The sequence below is a fragment of the Molothrus ater genome, chromosome 14 (assembly GCF_012460135.2).
Source record: "Molothrus ater isolate BHLD 08-10-18 breed brown headed cowbird chromosome 14, BPBGC_Mater_1.1, whole genome shotgun sequence".
Classification (NCBI taxonomy): domain Eukaryota; kingdom Metazoa; phylum Chordata; class Aves; order Passeriformes; family Icteridae; genus Molothrus; species Molothrus ater.
Genome location: NC_050491.2, coordinates 390,437 through 405,559, shown reverse-complemented (window position 1 = coordinate 405,559; position 15,123 = coordinate 390,437). Strand labels below are relative to the sequence as shown.

Sequence of the window (15,123 nt, the reverse complement as noted above, 5' to 3'; positions counted from 1 at the left end):
CCCGGTGCCCGGGGGGGCAGCGCTGGCAGACCTCCCACACGTGCCCGTGTCTCTCCTCTGCGGCTTCCGAAGCACCGATCACGGAGCCCGCTACCGATTAACTTCCGTGGCCCTGGAGTTCATCAGATTCCAGCCCCGCTGGGAGAAGGGGTGTGGGGGGGGATCCCAGCAGGATCAGGGCAGCACCGGCCCCGCACCGGCTCTGCGGCGGCGACGACAACCCGGCACCACAAACCGCTGGGAGCTGGCACGGGGCTGGGCAGCGAGAGGGGATACGACAGTCTCCGCCGTGAAACCCGGGGTGAGGGGGAACGGCGGGGGCACGACGAGGTGCGCACGGGGTCCCTAAAGCCGCGGGCGGGGAGCCGGGAGCCGGCCAGTTCGTATCCGCTCCGCCGGTAACGCACCGCCGCTCCCCAGCAGGACGGCCCTCAGCGAACCGGGGGAACGGGAAGGCCGCGGGGAGCCCCGAGCGGGGACAGGCCAAGCGGGTCTCCCCGCTAAGCGGCGGAAGGTGACGGAGCCGGCTGGCAGACGCACCCGGCAACGGGGAGAGGCGATCGGGAGAGGGGGGAGCCGCCAACGGCTCCCGGGAAGGGCGGCAGTCCCCCGCCCCGGCACTCGCTGCAAACCGAAGGGCCGCGCCGGTGCCCCGACGGCCAGGTTCGGTGTTTCCTCCCGCCCCGGTACCTACCAGTGTGTCGGGGCATCCCCTCCCCGACTCGGTGCCGCCTCCCGCCCCGATGCCGGTACCTACCGGCGGCCCGCGGGAGCCCCCCCGGCCCGCCCCGGTGCGCCCGCCCGCCCGCCCCGGTGCCGCCGGTACGTACCGGCGGCCCGCGGGAGCCTCCCTGCCGCTGCCCGGGCATCTTGGAGGCGCGGGGACACGGCGGCGGCGGCGGCGGCGCGCGCGGGGCGGGCGGGGCGGGGCCAGAGAGAGCGCGCGGCCCCGCCCCTCCCTCTTGGCCCCGCCCCGCCGCAGGTGAGGCCGCGGCAGCGGCGCCGGGAGCGCGCCCGGGCCTGGGCGGCACCGTGGGGCGTGGGGACACTGCGTTCCACTCTGGGGACACTGCGTCCCCCTCTGGGGACACTGCGTTCCACTCTGGGGACACTGCATACCCCTCTGGGGACACTGCGTGCCGCTCTGGGGTCGGCGCAGGGCATGTTCTGTGGGCTGGGGATACTACATGCTCTGAGGGATTGGGGGCACTGTGTGCTCCCTTGGGGCAGGGGACAGAGAGTGTTCCCGTGGGGTGGGGGGCACTCGGTGTTCCTGTGGGTTTAGAGGCACTGTGGGTCTTTATGGGATGGGGACACCGTGTGCTTCTGTGGGGTGGGGGGCAGTGTGTGTCCCTGTGAGATGTGGGGAGCTGTGTGTTCCCATGCGATGGATGGCACTGTGTGTCCATGTGTTTATGGTGAGACTTGGTACCTTGACAGCGGGTCTTTCAACGGATTTATTTTTTTCAAAGCGAAAAATGAATTAAATGGGTTTTTCACCACCTGGTTCAGCATCACAAAGGGACATCCCACCCAGTGTTCTCCATACAGCAAACCAGCTCTGGGTGGATTGTTACCTGCAAAGTGCACATATATATGTATCCACAGCAATAACATCAAAGGGAAACATGACGGGGGAACCCAGAACTGTAATTTATTCCTTCATAATATGGAGACATGTGGCACGGGTTATTTATATTTGAAGGCTGCCCAGAGTGTAAAATGAGCCATCTTTTAAAAATAAACCTGAGGAAAAATACATCCAGGCTCCTGGTGCATCTGAAGGTGAGGCCGGGCAAGCTGCCGGCAGGTGCTGGAGGAGGCGCTGGGAGTGAGCCGGGACCAGCAGGCGCCTCCTGTGTGCCCTGAGCGCCATCATCACTGCACACACACACAGGCACCGTGTTGGTGCGGGTGGACGCTGAGCACACGGCAGCTGTCCTGCTGTGGCTCTCCAGCGGGACAGGACACATGCAAGGCTGCTGAGCAGCCAAGGCTGCCTCCACCACCATGGCTGGCCTGGTTCTCACCTGGTTCACTGTGCAGAGAGATCACAAATGCTTGCTTCCAGCAGGGTCTGACAACAGGGGAGTTAATATGCACCATGTTGTTTGCATTAAGCCCCATCTCTGATTTTCTAGCAGTGAAAGCACAGCCCAGGCAGCTGTGGCCAAATCACAGAATCTAGAGCTGTCCTGGGACCAGCCTTTGTCTATGTACCCGTGCAGAGCAATGTGAGGTGAGTGAACAGCCTGACCAGAGCCCCATCCTCTGACCCTTGGACAGGCAGGAAATTAAAGACACTTTTCCAAATTCAGAGCCACCCGTATCGCACAGCAGGTAGCCAGGGGTGGGTTCAGGCTCTGAGCAGAGCTGGAGCCCTTGGCTGGGCAACAGCAGAGATATGCAGCCCCCAGACATGGCACATTAGGCTGCAGGGAACTGAGAGCAGTGACAATGAACAGATGGCTGGAGGTCACAACAAAGTCCCACCACCAAGGGACTCTAGGCGACAACCTGACTGCCCAGCACTTGCTGGAGTGCAGATACCAGTGGCAGCTCAGCCCTGATCTCTGAGAGCCTCAGCCTTCTTCCCACAGCAGCCAGGGACACAAAGCCCAGATGGCGGCACTGCGCAGTGGTGGCCAGCTCCATGGTGTGCCTATGTCCCTCTAGCTCCCAGCTCCAGTGCCAGCCTCACTGCAAAATGAGCAGGGCCAGGGAGCAGCTTCAGGGGTGTCACAGCAGAGATCAGTCTCAGTGTCTCCTCTGCACACTGGGAACCAGCTCGTGGGGCTGGAGCAGCTGCTGGGCTGCCCCAACGGAGATCAGCCCCTGTGGTTCCTCTGCTCTGCAGGATCTGGCTGTTGCTGGGGCTCCCAAGCCAAGGGCTGTGCCGGATGTGCACAGCTGCGGCTCCAGCTGCCTGAACAGACCCAATGCCAAGGCCCACAGTGGGCTGGGACCCACCAGATCATAGCTCAGAGACACAGTATATTTAAGTCCCTCAGACAGTTTTCCTCATGGATCACTGCAGATGCCAGCCTCCCTCAAGGCCTGATGGATGCTGGATTAGCTGGGATCCTGCATTAAATCGGCAGAGGTGGCAGAGGTGACCTTGGGCAAATATTTACAATTACTGTGGTGTTGTGTCTGTGCATGTACTCAAAACACAGAAGGGGTAGGGTTCAAATGGCACTTTAATGAGCTGCAGGGCAGCAGGAGGGTAGACCTCCTCACACTGATGTAGTAGTCCAGGGTGGGGGGATCATCTGCCCACAAAGGAGTGTCGTTGTCAGAGTGGCAAGTGCTCAGCAGCCCTTCTAGGACCTGTGCATTTTGAATAGGGACCACCTCAGTTTCTGCATCACATGGCTGTGAGTGTGTTGCTTGGAGTCAGGGAATTGTGATTTTCCTGCCCAAGGCTGGTCTGCACTCACATCTTCATTGCACAGACAGGAATGGAAACACTTGAGTTGTGCCATGTGCCTGGGATGCCGACTGAATAAATAACACGAGGTTATAAAGCAGGATTCCCCCTTGAAAATTTGTTCTTCCAGTGGAAAGCAGAGAGGAAAAAAATCCTTTTAAGCTCTGCATCCATCTTCCCACTCCCTCTGAAGAGCAGGCAGGCAGTGTGGAGATGAGCAGGGCTGGATGGATGAATTCCCCCAGAAGAATTTCTTCTCGATTCTTTTATACATTTTGATGATTTCATTTCTCCAGTTCTCATTAGCACCTCCTTTATCCCCAGTTTTCCCCAAAGGCATTCTGCTCTGGCTCCCTCCTGCTGCGAAGGGAGCGGCAAAGCAGGGATAGGAGTGGATGCTGTGCACCACCTCATGTTGAGGCCTGGAATTTCAGAGCCTGCTACCAGCTCCACCTCTCTCCCATGGCGAGGGAGGTGGAGTACTCATCCTGCCCCGGAATTTACTCTGCTGGATAACAGCGATGCCTCATCCTCACACAAGGGCTCAGTGGCAGTGTTAAGACCTTTGTTAAGGCCCCGTGGTCTGACAGACCTGCCAAAGCCCCAGCAGCCAGATGAGCTGTTTCACAGGCTCTGAGGGTTGATTTCTGAAGAGGAAAGTCTGTTTTCCCAAGTCCATCCCTTTTCTGCATTCAAACCAACCCTGGATGCTCCCCAATCCAGTCCAACTCTTTCAGAAGAGTCACAGGATTTTTGTGTCACCCTGTTTGTGAGCAATCTGCTCTGCTCCTCCAGGACCTCAAGAGGGAAAGGAGGCAGGCTTTGATAGGTGAGAACTATCCAGCCAGGTTTCCAGCCATCTCCTGCACATCTCTGTACTGCCAATGCCATTTGCACTCTCCTATGCTGGAGCTCAGCAGCAGATTTGCTCACAAAGACCTGCTGTGCCAAGGAAAAGGCTCCCAAGTCCCTCAGGTCAGGCATGCAGAGGGATGACACCCTGCCTGTACTTCTCCCTGGCATCCTTGAGCTTTGGGTCCCCGCTGTCACACATTCATGTGGGAAAAACCTGCATGATGCTTGCGGAGCTTAGGGGTCAGTGTCACACACCTGTAATTCTGCATTCTGCACAACATCCCATGCACAAAGCCAGCTGTGCTGGCCTGAGCTGCACCTGTACCAGCCCATGGATGGAAAGGGCCCAAGCCTGTCCAGCCTTGCACCCAAGGGTTGTAGTGGGCAGAGGTGGCCAAGTGCCCTGACCTTCCCAGAGAAGTGGCTTTAAAAGACATCCTGGGTGCACAGGCACGTCTCGCTCTCACAGCCACGAGCGATGCAGAAGGAAGGGATGGAGCCCTCCTCTGGGGTTCCACAGAGGGTCTTTATTGAGCTCTTACTACAGAGGGGTCCGGGTCCCAAGAACTCACTCAGGCAGAGAGAGCAGGGGTTTATACAGGGATAGTGAGGGGTGGAGCAGAACATCAGAACGAATGAGATGAGGGCACAGGAGTAGAACTAAGGGGAAGGGCCAATGGGATACATGGAATCAACATAAAACAACAATGCATTCTGGAGGAAGCTTCTTTTCTTTGCCATGACCAAGAGGTTGTTGCCCCTCCAGGGGAGTGGGGTAAGCTTTTTCCCAGACGGTTTACTGGCATCCATACCCAAGGACACGATTTTGACCCCTAAACAATCAATTGAGTAGGAAATAAAACAAGAAAGAAGTATAGAAGTTACTCCCAAGGGCACGCACTGCAGATACAGTGCTGCACTCAGTGGGACATGCACTGCAAGGAGCAGGGCAGCCCTGCTGGAGTGTTCCCCATGAACTTGATTTCAGCTGCTGGACCTGCTCAATGGAGCATCCAAGGGGAATACTGGCTCTCAAAGCCCAGAGATTTCTAATGCGTTTTTATGAGAATTTCTCCTCCCTCTGACATATTTCCAAAGCTGCATTTGAGAATGTCCCTGTGTACACACATATCCCTGTGATAGCACAAAGGGAAAGGGAGGTTACACCACACCTGCATTCACCAGGTCCTAGCCAGGGATAGCTCAGGCTGCTGTCACGAGGCTTCCACAGTGACCACACCGGCTTGGGGAATGTTTCAGACCCCTGTGCTGTGCAAAAGAGAAGCCAGCTCTCAGCAGCCAAACCAGCCTTCCTCAATCCCAGCTCCTGGCATCACCAGGGCTGCCCTGACTCACCATGCTGCAAGGAGCATTCCCCCTTCCCAGCTCATGGCTCACACACACTCAAGGCGGCCCTTCCATGTTTACATGAACCTCCCACTTTCTTTGAGCCTCACACACTGACAGGTAACAGGTATTCCACTACTATAGTTTTTTCACCCCAGCATTAGGCTATCTTAGCAATTAAACAAAGCAAATATGCACTTAGTAAGACCTAGGTCAGGCTTATAACCAGAAAAAAGCAATATGCTCAATTCAGAGCACTCAAAATTTCCTCAACAGTCATCACTTGCACTCAAAGGATATCAAAGACTTTCCAAAAAGGAAAGATGTGCTCTCCCAGCTTATATATTCCCCTACCCCCTTGCCTGCAGCACCCAGCAAGTGATTCCTCCTCCCTGTTCACGCCTCATCAGCTGGAAGTAGAGAGGAAAAAAATGAATGCTGAGCTTGAGGGAATTTAAAGAGAGACAAATGACAGCAGATCCTGCCTTGGGGTTCACAGTAGCACCTCTGGGTAGGAGCACGTGCTGGCCAGGGAACTGGAAAGACAAGGACTGAGGTTTGCCAGAGCAGGATCCCTGTTTTGGCTGAGCAGGTGCCCATCCTTATGTGTGGGGCCCATGAGGCTGTCCTGAGCCCGCTGCCCACCCTCAGTAAATAACTCATGTTCCTAAACAGCACTGTCTTTGTTACTGAGGCAGAGGAGGGAGCAAAAGGCACATTGAGGGCATTTACTGAATCAGGTTGTGAAATAGAGGCTGCGTGGTCTCAGACATCAGCGTGGGCTGGCTGCCACAGTCTCTGCGCAGAGGTGGCACAGGCAGAGCGGCTGCCAAGGCACAGGTGTGGGGATGGCGAGACTGCAGCCGGTGAAGCCCAGATGTTTATCTGGGCAACAGGAGCAGGCAGGCCTCCTGGGAGGCAGCTAACCTTAGGAACAGCTGAAACCCAGGGAGAGAGCTGGACACAGCCCTGGGTAGGGAGTTGGCTCCTCTCCAGCCAGGAGAGAGGCCAAGAGCTTTTAGGCAGCCTGGAGAATGGAGCTTGCCTCACTGTGTCCAACTGTGGCAAGCCAGTCAGATGAGACTGGGGCAGGCCATGCAGAACAGAACAAAATGCAAATCAGAGCGAGAGAAGCTCATCTCAAGGATAATGTGATGTGCTGCTGTTCAGTGAGAGGAGCTGGGAGAGCAACTGATGCTGAAAACACAGTAAGTGAGGCTGCATGAGGTGACAAGGACATCAATGGATGTGGCTGAGTCTGGTGGGAGAAGACCCTACCCATGTGTTGCAGTGTGATTTCCTGTTTCACCTATCCCAACCCCCCCAGGTGTGCCAACCTCCCCCCTCCCTCTTTTGCCCTCCTGCCTAAGAGCTGTCCATCAATCTTAACATTCCAGCAAGGGCGTCGTGTGGTTGACAGAAGTTCAAAAGATGCCCCTCAGGTCTGGGCTCATTGGCCTGTCCAAGTGTCTGTATCCCTTGAGCCTTCCCCTCCTCACACCTGGTTGGCCCCTACCTGTCCCTTCCCCTCCCCCTGTCCCCGGGGCTTAAAAGGACACGAGACCATGCGGCCAGGAGTTCTATTGCGAGCTGTTACCGCATTCAGAGGTCTACCATGCTGAAATAAAACTCTGGATTAAGACTCTACGATAGAACCCGCTCTTTTTCTCTTCACCGTCACCTGAACCTTTTCCACCAGAGGTAAACTGAGTTCCTACTTTGCCTGGATTTGTTCTGAGCACCCAGCTGCAGCACCCAGCTGGCCAAAGGTATCTCTGGGGTAAAACGCCACAGCTGCCGCCTTTGGCCCAGCAGCGAGAGCTAGACGAAGCCAGGCAGGACACACCCGGAAACATCAGGATTATTATTCTATACCCATGAATATGGTTGCCCCCTCATGACAGGTTGTCAGCCCTCAGGTCCACATGCGAGGTTCAAGTGAAGCCTCCCTGAGCTCCAGCCCCTTCTTCTCCACTCTCCTCCCCCAGCCAGCTATGACTCCCCCGGTGTCAGGAGAGGAATTCCCTGGGGAACAGGCACCTGGCCCAGCAGGTCCAACAGGGTGCAACTGCGTGCTGCTCTGCTCCTCCCTCGGCAGGCATGGGGCTCGGGAGCAGAGTTGTGTGTGCCGGCTCCAAATTAAAGCGATGTTCAGGCTTGATGGGAAATTGAAGTCTGGAGGAGGAAGAAGAGGAGGTGGAGGATGGAGCCATGCACAGGTGTACACATACACTGACTGTCTTGCTTCCTCCATTGGTGCTGGGGCTGATGAAGGGAAGGGACATCCCTTATGGGAGCTAAAACTATGCAGAGAAGCTGAAAAGCTGTGGTGAAGCTTCAAAATTTCAGCTACTTCCCATAGCAGAGGACATGGTGACACCAGTCCAGCCCGTGAAAACTTGCATGGGGAGCTGACGCTGAGTGGGAAAAGCTTCTTTCACCTAGCACAGGTCTGGCACAAGAGCTGAGCAGGGAGTATCAACCAGCAGTTCAGAGGGGAAACACAATTCACTCAGCTCATTGGGAGGGTGATTAGTTACTCAAACCATTTATTGAGGATTGTGGTGGAATCTCTACCACCAGCTCTGAACACCACCAGCCTGTGCTTCATTCCCAGAGAGATGGGACCCAGAGCTGAGCTGATCAGTGTGGTGAGCTGCCTGGTCACCCCAGCTGCCCCCACTCTCTGGGGATGCTCCATTCAGCTGACACGGCAAAACAAAAATATTGTTCTTTTGGATGGAGATAAAAGGTAAAAACTTCACATCTAAGGGCTTGGAAGTTGTTATGGAGGTGGTTTATCTCCTTGTTTTCCTGAGAGGCTCCTGCTTGACCAAACCCCTGTGCAGCTATCTGAGCATCTCAGTCTTCAGCTGGCGCCAAATTCCTACAGAGCAGGGCACTCACACCTATTTTTGTTACTTTTAAAGCTCCAGCAGGATTGTCATACCTCACCACCTACTTAAAGTAAGGCAAGTTTCTTGCCTTCCCAGCACCTGACAGTTGCAAAGGGAATGTCAGTATAAGGTTTTAAGGAGATCTGATGCTTGTTTGATGGAAGTAGACTTCCCAACACTGTCCCTTCATGCTGGTCGCATCCTGAGGTTTGTGGAGCTGCTTTGCTGCTGCTGGAAAAGTTGGTCTCCCTCTCACACAGCTCATTATTGTAATTGCAGCTCTCACAAGAAATGTGCTCCTTCACAGGCACATCCATGTAATGGCTTCTGCCTCACTGCCAAGGATAAATCATCACAAATCAGGGCTACGAGGACTTTTGGAGAGCACTTCTGCTTCAGGTGTTTCACTCTGTCAGTGAAGAAGCCCTCTGAGACACCCATCAGCCAACTGAGAGTTGTGTTTGGGGAACACATTGCTGGCTTGACAGAGTGAGGAAAAAATTGCTTTCAATTCATTTTCATAGTGAGCAGAGTGTTCAGAGCTGCACTGCCTGGTACTCCCTCCATCAGGCAGCCCCAGAGAGTAGCTGGGTCAGTCCTCACAGGTGCTGCAGTGCCCTGGGTGAGTTTTTGCAACTTTATAGCCACTCACAAAGGTTTACAGGTCTAACAAAAAGTATTTCCACCAGCTCAGGAAGGCAGAAGAGCTGGCTCAGTGCATGGGATGCTGCTTTCCTGGGGGGATGTTGCTATTGGAAGGGGTTGGTGCTCAATGGACTGGGCTGAACTCAGCACCTTCCCAAGCTTTCTGCAGGAGATGGGGGGAACTCCAGGGTGCTGCTGTGTGGGCTGCAGTGGGCAGAGGAGCTCCAGAGCTGCCCATAGCCTTTGCAGGGCATCACCACAAAATGCCACATGCTCCCACGGCTTGCCTGTCCTGATGGGAGCAGCAGCACAACCCAGAAGAGTCCCAAGGGACTGGGTGTGTGCTGGGCCCAAGCACAAACCACAGATGGGAGACTGAGGTGATGGAGCTGAGCTGATATGGCCTCATCCTCAGCCTTCATCCCCCATGCGCAGAGAGAGATGTGGTGCTGAGGGACCAGAGCCCAGGGGTCACCTTAGGGGGACCAAACCCAGTCCTGAGCACAGCAGGGATGAGCACAGTGGATGTTTGCAGGAGAAGGTCTGGCTGAAGGTGGCCTCACCCCCTCCATGTTACCAGTGGGATCTGCCCCAGCAGGACTCCCCCAGAGGCCCTGGGAATGCCCTTGGACACCTGCAGAGCAGTGCTGCACAGCCCTGCCCACTGCCTGCACCAGAATCAGCCCTGGGTGGGTTCCCACCCAGTGCTGCCATTATCTCTGGCTGGGATCAGGTGGTGCCAAGCCCTTTTTGGGTGTGAGGCAGCTCTCCTGGCTTTGCAGCATGGCAGGAGCCATGCTGGGAAAACCAGTGAGGACGAGGGCACTGCAGGGCAGCTCCCTGCCAGCCCCTCACCACTGACCCTGGGCCATGGTGCCTGCCCTGCCCCCTTCGGCTGGATGGGACACCAGATGGATGCACTGGATGGCCACCAGAGCCACCCAGGGCCAGCCCAAGTGCCACTGTCCCTGTGCTCTGCACACAGAAGCACAGGTTGTCTGCCCTGCTCCACAGGAACCAAGAATTGGGGCTTTCCAGAGACCTCAAGGGGCGCAGAACTCTCCCCCGCAAGCCAGAACATCAGCGACAGCACCGCGCTACTGCCAGGAGCGACTGTCCTTCCCACTGGCTCATTCCCGCAGGCACAGATAGATTTGAGTCCTTCCAAACTTAGCAAGAGTCATGGAGGGTTTTCCAAAAATCATTCATCAAAACTTCTGCAGATAATTATGAGTTTGTTGCTCATTTATTAGCACCAGGCTGTAATTACTTGGTATCCAGATGATTTGCTGCACAGATCATGTGGTGCTGAGTAGGTCAGATAAGTACAACACTCAGATTAGAATTTTTAAGTGTGTTATCCCAGGAAAGTCTGCAATGCATCCCTAAATGCTGGGATAGCTGTGGATAAGCCTTTATAGACAATTTTGCTCTGTTTTGTTCAGCTATAGCAATGTGGGTGCAGGGACATTTTGCTTTGTGTTTTCCAGGTGTGTGACACATGCATTCCTGTGACAGTTTGCCTGTCCCCAGCCAGTGCCTTTTCAAGGCATTTTGCTGTTCAGTGGCCGGATGCAGCACATAAGTGGCCGTGCAACAGCACTTGGCCAAAGCCCTGCCCTGTGACCCTGTGGTGACCCTGTCTTCAGCCATGGTTCTGCTCCCCATTCTTGGGACCAGTCCTGCTGCCAAAGCTCCCAGCCCAGGGGCTGTGGTTGTGCCATGGGGTGTGCAGGTGGTGCTCCCAGTTTTTAGAGGAGAAGGATGCCATGGTGCTGGAACTACCCAGGAACACAGGGAGCAGATCCTTTTGGCAACAGCTGCTCTTCCTGACTCTGTTTGGATTGACTCTGTTTGGATGCTCTGACTGCCATAAAGAGCCTGTCTTGTTGCTGCCCCCCCACCCCCCCCCCCCAGCAGAGGCAGAGCAGGAGCTGCCTCTCCAGCTCAGTGGGGAACAGAGACCCCAGGAGCTGTCATGGATTTCAGGAGCTCTCACATGGCAGGGGAAGCTCAGCTGGTGCTGCCGCTTTGTGTCAGGGCTGGTCCCAATGGAGGCAGAACCCAGACTGCCCTGGGCAGGACATTCCCTGTGAGAGCTATACAGGATCCCCCCTTATTGTGGGGATGGGTAATGCCATCTGCTCAGTGTCCTGGAGTCCCTCTGCATGGCTTTGGCTGGGCTGGCTGGGCTTGGCAGCACAATCTGTCCCGGCACTGGAGCAAGAGAGGGGCTTCCTATGTGCAGTGAATCACCTACAGAACCCAGGGAGTTCTGGGCTGCCTTTGAAGCACTGGTTCATCTCTTTTTTCAGCACCCTCTGGAGGAGTTGGACATCCTACATACCTCAGACCAAAGGTGCTTTGAGGGGAACCAAGGTGGGATCACTGCCTGGCTTTGTGTGGGGCAAGTCAGGATAAGCTCTAGCACCTCCCAGCCCTGAAACTGGCGTCAGCCTGCTGCCCACAGGAGTTTTGCTCCTGGAAACCACCCTCATGGCTGGCCACAGCCGCCCCAGCACCTCCAATCCCCAGCACAGTCTGATCCCTCTGTGGTGAGTCCCATCCCTCCCCTCCCTTCCCAGCTCTGTGTGTGTGGGGCATGTGGGGCTCAGAGGGTCTCCAGCAACCCTACAGCATGAACAGCAGTGGAGACTCTTTGCCTCCGGCTGAGCAGGTGTCAGTGTGGCCTCCTGAAGGGCACATTAATCTCTGGGAATGATGCCAAGCAGGAAGAGTGAGCCACACATCCCAGTGTAGGAGTTAACTTCAGTGTCTGTAGCTCCATCAGGGCTCATCCCGTACTCTCCACAGCATCCTCCTCCTTCTCCTGCTCGCCTCTGGGCAGAGGATGCTCCATAGCCTGTTCCAGAGGCAGCACATGTGACCACATGTGCTGTTTCCCTGTCCCTGGCCAGGAGTTGTCGTACCATTTGAATGACTTGCCTTCAGCAGTTAAAATCCTTTGGCCAAAATCCTCAACTCTTCAAAAGGCTGGAGGGCAGCTGTGAGATTCCCTGAGGAGCCTCAGCATGGGCAGGAACAGGGAGTTATGCCACAAGACCAGCCGTGGGGAGCAGGAACCCGTGTGTTCAATGGCTCATAGGAATCAGCTCAGTCACTTGGAAAAGGGGACCAGGAGAATGGCCCACCTCCCACAGCTGCTGGATGGATCCCCAGGTGCAGCTCCTGTGCCTGTGGATAACGAGGAATGTCACCACTCCTCACCTGTCGCACGTCCCGGCTGGATGGTGACAGTGGGGGGGTGACAGTCCCCCTCTCTCGGGCTCCACAGAACCCCAGCTACCAGCGGAGGCAAAGCGCGGAACAAAAGGGCCACAGCCACAGCACGGGCCTGGGGGACACTGGGTTACTTTATTTGATGGTAACACTCCCTGAGTCCTGGGGTCCCAGGCCCCGAACTGGGGGCAAACGGAGACTTATAAAGGGGGGCAGGTCTCAAGGGAGGATACAATGTTCAGCTAATCAGGAGAACTGGGGGTGGAACACAAGGTAGGGATACAATGTATAAACCAGTGAAGGATTTCAAGGGAGGAAAACTGCTTGGGATAGGAGGGGTTAACAACTGGATGGGGGGGAAGGGGGTTTGAAACTTGGCAGGGAATATGTAAGTAATAAACAGATAAACCGACACCCGGCTCAACTAAACAACAAAGGCAGGTCTGTGTCACTCTAAAAACAGGGAGAGAAAAAACCCAAAAGGACTACCAAACCCAAAAGGACTACCAAACAAATCAAACAATAAACATGCCAAATAAAAACTCAACACCCACCCTTTGGTCAGACCATACTGGTTGCAGTGGTGGAGGGGTTCCTGCTGTGGGACACCTCTCAGAAAAACAGTGAGGATGATGCCAAGATCTCTTTGGAATTATTTGTTAGAGCCACCAGAAATACATGGGAAGATTATATCCTTTCCCATGGCAGCTACCTGGGAGACACATCTGTTTCTGTCCTGGTGGCAGACAGGGATGCTGCCTCCCCACAGAGTCCAGTGCCCTGCACATGTCCTACGCAGTCCAGAGATGTACAGCAGGGCCAGGGATGTTCCAGTAGCCTGTCTGGGAGTTTTACTGCAACTTAGAAATGAACAAAACCAGACCAACACCAAAGGGGCTGGAACACTCACCAAACAGAAGGCTTTAGGGACCTCTGGGGTGAAGTATGAGGCATTAATCACCACTGGCTCTTCCCATGCTAGTTCTGTGCAGACTTTGGGCCTGGCAGACTGTGGGCATCTCCAGTACCACCAGCCACCTCATATGACGTCCTGGCTTCATGAGGGGATGAGGCAGACCTGCTGGGGCAAAGAAGCTTCAACTATTTATTTTTTCAATGCATCTTCCCTTTGTTATTGATATACCCATTTCCCAGTGGCTGCTGCCTTGGAGAGGGAAACCCTCTGATGCTGTTCTAGGCATTTTTCAGAGGGTTAGGGTATTTTGCTTTCAGGTTTCCATCCAGATTTCTGGTTTTAGACAAGAACTAACAAGCTGCTTGTCTGGGCCTGGCTGGCAGTGCCCGAGATGAGCAACCACAGGGTTTTACACCTTACTCCCAGTGCGAAAATACACTGTCCCAGAGCAGGGTGCTGGGAGCAATGCGACCTCCCTCCCTGTGGCTGGACACAAGGTCAATGACACCACACAGGTGATTAAGTGATGGGCCACTTGCTTGCTAATGAACTTGCTTGTGGTGCAGTGAGTGCTCTGGGACACATACCCCTGCTCAGTGTGCCAGACATTGCTCTGCTGGTGCTCACAGGTCTGTTCTGTATTCATATCCTATGGGTGCAGCATGGGACTGTGGGGTCTCTCCCATACCCACGGTATAAAAAGGCTCTAAGCTGATCTCTGCAAGTGTTCCTATTCATATCCTATGGGTGCAGCATGGGACTGTAGAGTCTCTCCCATACCCATGGTATATAAAGGCTCTAAGCTGATCTCTGCAAGTGTTCCAACACCTTTTGATCAAAACGCTTTGATCAATGCACCCCTCCAAGGAAATGCAGAAGGGGCATAAAATGAGCCCTCTGGAAATTTGGAGAGCTGTTGGTGCACATCACACATCCCCACAGCCCATGGCAAGGGGAGGGCAGGAGCAGGACACGGTTTATGCCTTTGTGTCAGCTCAGGTGTGCTGGGATGGCGAAGACCCACCTGTCCCTCCTGGCCCCGATGGCCACTGCTGGCTGCATTTCATGGAGCACAGATCTCAGTTGGACTGACTCCATCACTAACCACTGCAAGTCAGAGAAAAGAGAAAAAGAGAAAACCTTCACCTGTCCTGGGCACACCTAGGGAAAAGATGGCTCAGAGATAGGGGTCTGCATGACCCCTGAGCCCAGGTCCAGCTGGGTCCCAGCAATGTCCTGCTATGTCTGTCAGTTCTCGAGTGCCAAAACACAGAGGTGTCTGGGCTAACAACTCCAGCAGAGACAGGAGCTGTCAAGAAGTGAATCAGGAGGATTTCCAGCTTGACTGGGCACCTTGGGGAATCTTCCATTAGTGGCTTTAAAAGAGATGTGTCGATGGTTCTTTCCCTGTCTCTTTATTTTTCTCTCCTTTCTTTGGAAAGAACTGAAACATTCTGGGATTAAAATCCCTGCAAAGATCCCTTTCCACTCTGCAGCTTTAAAGCTGATCTGTCTGTACAAAGTCCTCCCTCCATCACACATGGAGCCTAACCTAAATTTTTGTAGAATCGTATTTATGGCTCCTAATTAGGGGAAGAGCCATTGCAAAGAAGAAAAAACAGATCCAGGTAAGGAGAAGTAGGTGTCCTGGAGATGTGCACAGCAAGTGAATACACCAGACATGGATGGCCAGCATGAAACACTCAGAAATCCTTTGTGCCATGGGCAGCCCATCCCTTCCAGACCTGGAGCATAAATACAGGAATTATCATCACTGTTCCTATGGTGCTGCA

At 54.7% G+C, this 15,123-nt stretch overlaps 1 protein-coding gene across 2 annotated transcripts in view; it reads right to left on the bottom strand.

The window, feature by feature from the left end:
* MID2 (midline 2) overlaps positions 1-885 on the bottom strand; it is a 63,135-nt gene extending 62,250 nt beyond the window's left edge. The window contains exon 1 of one of the 2 annotated variants that reach the window (XM_036402215.2): positions 831-885. The gene's annotated coding sequence lies outside the window, so the exon portion shown is untranslated. Of the gene's footprint in view, positions 1-757; positions 776-830 lie in introns of those variants that run through there. The other variant, XM_036402216.2, reaches the window with a different exon arrangement.
* Positions 886-15,123: the final 14,238 nt, after the last annotated feature.